The following is a 6,000-nucleotide window of genomic DNA, read 5'->3' on the forward strand; positions in this document are numbered from 1 at the left end:
AGTATTCCCATTCTGCCATATTAGCTCCTGATCTGCTGGTTTAAGTGCGGGAGCAGTTAAGGGGCTTTCAACGTGGTTCAACTCACTTTTGTTCTCTCCCAGGAAGCTGCTTGGTCACAGAGATATCCATGTTCACCCAACCACCAAGGTCTTGAGATCATATTTACCACATCTCCTTGGGATCAGGTGTAATGCTCACGAGCTCTGTTGTGTGACTTCTAATGTTTGGCCACAACAAGAGCTACCCTAGCTGCTGATCTTGCTCATATATTCAATAAGCTAATCCAACCTTTAGCCTGACTCTTAATAATGGAGACAGAATAGGGCTATTTCATTACCATATTGTTTACATATTTTTATATGTAGAAGCATGGGAGTAAGAATCATGACAAGAAAACAATTTCAGAAGTTATCTAGAGGTAACCACATTTCCATTAAAACAGTGTTCCCCTGCAAAAAGTTGCTTTAATATGTAAGTATTCATAGGTGACTTGTATTCGAATGTTTCGTTTCAATATGGGTCAAAATTAAGCTCTTACTACAATTCATAGAATGCATCTCAATAATTCTAAGAATACCGTGTTCAGATTCTACAGACAGCAAACATGATCATGGTACACAAATGATTATGATGCACAAAATGATGAAAAATGCATACTGAGAGAGCAAGCAAGGCAAGGGAATGCACAATCAGTGGTAGGATGGTAGAAAGTTGGGTCTTTGGGAATCTAGAAGTCCAGATCCTTGAAAACAGCAGGACAAGTAGATATATTTTAAGAAAACGCACCGACAGTTGTCCATCTTGATAAGCAGTAGAATACAGGAGCAGCAAAGACATGGTAGAACTGTATTAAACACTTGTCAGATCACAGCTATAGTTTTGGTACAATTCAAAACACCATACTACAGGCAGTATGTGATATCACCCAAGAGAGTGCAAAGAATTATAAGGGTGTTGCAAATGCTGGAGTATTGTAGCTTTGAAGACAGAGTGGATAGCTTGTGTTATGTTCCGTGAAACAAAGGAGGAGAAGGAAAGATTTAGTTGAGGTGTATAAAACTGAGGGAGGCCCAGACAGGTTAAACAGAATCATCTATTTCCCTTATCAGAATGATCGGTAACTAGAAGACATAGATTTAAAGAGATTGCTGGTAGGATTAGAGAGGAGTTGAGGAAATATTTTTTCACTTGAAGAGTGATAGGAGAATTAAACATACCACCTGAAAGACTGGTGAAGACAAGGTCCTCCATCAAATTTCAAATATACCTGAATGAGCATTTGAAAAGCTGTAATCTACAGGACTGCAAGCAAAGAGTTGGGAAATGGGATGAACCTAAATTGGTCTTTTCCGACCAACCTGCATGCATTGGAGTGAATGGCCTCCTTCTGTGCTGTAAACTTATATGATTCCATAATTCAAACATGAAGGCTTATTTTTGTAGAATTGTCATTTTATTTTCATAGCATGTACATTAAAATAGAATAAATATCAATTGAATAGATATTTGTAACATTTTTTGAATTAAAGAAAGCAAAATTCTAAGTATATAAACTTAATAAATTGGTAAACTTGGTAAATTGGTTTATTATTGTCACATGTACCGAGGTACAGTGAAAAACTTGTCTTGCATACTGTCTATACAGATGAATTCATTACAACAGTGTATTGAGGTAGTACAGGGTAAAAACAATAACAGGGTGCAGATAAAGTGTTACAGTACAGAGAAAGTGCTGTGCAGGTAGACAGTAAGGTGCAAGATCACAACGAGGTAGATTGTGAGGTCGAGTCCATCTTATCGTACTAGGGAACCATTCAATTGTCTTATAACAACAGGATAGAAGCTGTCTTGAGACTGGTGGTACATGTTTTCAGGAGAAGAGAGAATGTCCGGGGTGGGTGGGATCTTTGATTATGCTGGCTGCTTTACCAAAGCAGCGAGAAGAGTAGCCAGAGTCCATGGAAGGGAGGATGGTTTTCATGGTGTGCTGAGCTGTGTCCACAACTCTCTAATGAGCAATAAGTCTAGAATAATGCCAAAACATTCAATTTCTGTTTTAAAAAAAACTGTGGAAAAACAAAAATTAAATTTAGTTGTAATTATTACATTTACAATTCAGTCAAAATAGATTTATTCATCTGTGTATGGCTTGCGTTAATGATGTCTTTTGTGCATTTTCCTGCATTAATTAAAAGCAGAGACATCAGCAAAAGTTTTGATATTTGAAGGGAAACTTGCTGGAAGGATACATACGTACTGCTCTTGGCATCCCAATATGTGTGGCCATCAGGCAAGGCTCCTAGCTAGCAGCATGATCTTGTAAAACTGGCTTATAATTAATTCTATAATAAAAGCTCATCCCCTTTTCAGCATATGAGAAACATTTTGTTATTATGGCCATTTCCATGCTTCCCATGGTACTCTATCTCATTGCATTTATTTGAATGAAAAATTTCAGAATGAGTGCTTGAAATTGCCGGTCTGCACTCTCAAGTTGCCTGAATTCGACCCTAAGGTTCTACATAAGGGATTACACAATATGCCAGATCTTTGGGTTTCCCCATAAAATATAGGGTGGGTCACTCTGCAAGCATTATAAGGTTTTTCATTCTACACCCTCTTTCCTGGTTTGATAAAGCTCAAGAGATGAGCCAATCCTATTGAGGAACTTGTTCTATCTATATGAACAGGCCAACCCACAATGTTTGTCACATACCACTAATGAAGCTCAACTAACGCTGAAGCTGCAAAGTGATAAAATAATCAAAAAAAACTTCAAAGTTGAAATGTTGGCAATATCTTGAAATATATTTCTATCAGCCTCTATAATCAATGAAGTCCATTTCTCAGAAACTCAAGATTTTTAATGAAATTTGTGGATTTTTATGTGTCATGTTTGTCAATAGTTTTTTTTGTGTGAAATCTCTTAATGGCTTTCAGAAATAAGTTTGACTCTTGCAAATTTTTGCAGATGTAAGGTGGAGAGCATTCTGACTGGTTGTATCACCACCTGGTGTGGGGGCTCAAATGTGCAGGATTGAAAGAGGCTGCAGAGGGTTGTAGAATCAGCCAGCTCCATCACGGTCACAACCCTCCCCGCCATCGAGGACATCTTCAAGAGGCAGTGCCTCAAGAAGGCAGCATCCATCATTAAGGACCCTCACCATCCGGGACATGCCCTCTTCACATTATGACCCTCGGGGAGGAGGTAGAGAAGCTTGAAGACCCACACTCAATGTTTCAGGAACTGCTTCTTCCCCTCCGCCATCAGATTTCTGAACGGTGCATGAACCCATGAACACTACCTCGTTATTCCTCTTTTGCACTGTTTATTTATTTATTTTTGTAATGTAGTAACTTTTATGTCTTTATGTCTTGCACTGTACCGCTGCTGAAAAACAACAAATTTCATGATATATGTCAGTGATAATAAACCTGATTCTGATTCTAGGGGTTAACTTCAATGACAGTCAGCTGCCTGGGGTGGTGGTGGAGGCAGGTACATTGGTCAAATTCAAGAGATTGCTTGATAAGCATATGAAGGAATTTAAAATAGAGGGATATGTGGGAGGAAGGAGTTAGATAGTCTTAGGTGAGGTTTAAAGGTCGGCACAACATTGTGGGCCAAAGGGCCTGTATTGTGCTGTACTGTTCTATGGTTCTATGGACACCAGGTTTGGGGTTTTCACTGCACAGTTTAAAAAAAAGAAGTTTGAATTAAAAATAGGAAATGCTGGAAATAGTCAGCAGGGTCTGTCTGTGTCTGAGGAGTGAGAAACAGAGTCCTTACATCAGGAATGGACAGGAGTTTGAAGTTCTGTTTTCTGGAACAAAGATACCAATAACCTTGTAACTACAAGGCATCCTTTTTTTCCCTTTGATATTTTTGAACATTTTTATTTACCAAGCACTAGCTTTGCTAACACCTGTATTTTGAAGGAAATTATGTAGCCTGAATTTTAGATCAAAACAGCAACTTAGGTTACACTGTACCTCAAAGTAACATAACTAAAGTGTTGATGATTCACAACTAAACACAGCAGTTCTCATTGCCAATCCAGTCAGTGTAATTGAAACCCTGAGGACTGTCATTCTTCTTTTTGTAAATCTTGACTGATTTTCTCTGCAACTACAACCTGGGTATTACCAGTCTCTTCTTCTTTCTTAGGCATTCCCTTCGGATTGAGGATGATTTGTTTCCATTCCAGTTCTGAGGTAACCAATGAAGCCAAATGATGAACCATAGATTCTTCCTCAGTTAGGGCTGGAGATGCCTAATGGGGCAGGTGGGTGAGCAGTTTGCCAGAAGGTGCACTCCTTCTACTTTTTGCACAAGGCTTCTGTCTGCTTCTGATGGAAAGACTAGAGGTGCTCAATATCATCTCTAATGTTCCTTTGAGTGGTCATGTGTTCAAGATTCCCAGGACCATGAGGACTCTTGTGTCAAAGACTAGTTCAGTAAAAATGCAGATACTGAGGTGTGCTACTGCAGATACAGCATGTACTACAAATGCAGATACTGCAGGATTATGCGCAATGACCTAGCAGCATACTGCTGGCATTTGTGGTCTGAAACTTGCCTGGAACTGCTTGTGGGCCTAAAAAGATGGGATGATGCAGCCATCTTCACTATCTTTTGCACAGGGCCACCTCACCTACCCTCCCCTTAACTCTCATATCAACAGTCCTTCCTGTCGCTGAACCACTTAAGAGTTTTTTTCTCATTCCCTGTCCCTGACCCACTCCCATCAGCCCTTACACTCCCTCCCTTTCTGGGTACATCTGCCCTCGTACCCAGCAAAGCTCTGCTCCCAGACGTATACCTCACGCGGCTTCCCCTGACACTTTGTCTGCACACGTGGTCCTGTCGCCTGTGATGCTTCATCCCACACATAGCCTTTCACACACCTTTCCATGTTCCCAGCCATGCTGCGGCCCATAGTTCCTGCAGGATCCACAATTAGGGTTAAAGGCAGCTGTCACTAGCTTGAAGAACGCTGATATACTGGAATGGCATAGAGGGTAGAAACAATATTATTGACATGACTTCAGTAATGGTGAAAATAGAAAATGCTGGAAATATTGAGCAGGTCAGATAGTAACCAGTGAAAGAGGAATAGAGTTAATGTTTCAGGTTGAAAACCCTCTATCACAACATTTACAGCTTGATGATCCTTGACCTGAAACAGAAGACAAGATAAGATAAGCTGTCTTTATTAGTCACATGTACATCAAGACACACAGTGAAATACATCTTTTTGCGTAGTGTTCTGGGGGCAGCCCGCAAGTGTTTGCACGCTTCCGGCGCCAACATAGCATTGAGTCTGTTCTTATTTCTGCAGATTCTGCCTCACCTGCTGAATGTTTCCCGCATTTTTTATTTTTATTTCAGATTTCTAGCATTTGCGTTTTTCAGAATTTCATTGATCTTAATGGTTATTAAATAGAGGATTAGCTTTTGACTACTCATGCAAATATAAAACTGTGCAGATGTTTTCTTCCCCTTCAATTTGGCTTCTAATATTTTTTAATTGCCTTCCCCTTTAACTGTGGTCAGGTCATGTGTTGAAGTATGTTTTGTGGCTCCTTGAAACCAGTTGATATTTTTGCCCTATTGGGATATAGGTCTTTAATTGTTCTTTTTTTTACAAATTTGATGGAGACAATTGCCCTCTTCTTTAGATCCTTCAGTCTATTTGAGCTGTTGTAAGTAATTATGTACATGAGTTTAGAGCAGAGAACTGAAGCCTATTTGTTTTGGCCTTATCAGCAGAATTTCTATTCCTTCTAATATCATTCAAGAATGGCTTAAACTGGATGGTGTAATTTGTACAAGTATGTACTAATATGCACACAACCACAGGATTCATGTCTAAAAATGTCACAGCATATCCTGAAATAAAATTAGAGCTCCTATGAATAACTGCCATTGATAAAGTATTGCACATAATAAACAGCTCATTCTCTGACTTATACCAATAATATTACAATAAAATACA

Source organism: Pristis pectinata, chromosome 10 (genome assembly GCF_009764475.1).
Source record: "Pristis pectinata isolate sPriPec2 chromosome 10, sPriPec2.1.pri, whole genome shotgun sequence".
In the NCBI taxonomy this organism is placed as follows: domain Eukaryota; kingdom Metazoa; phylum Chordata; class Chondrichthyes; order Rhinopristiformes; family Pristidae; genus Pristis; species Pristis pectinata.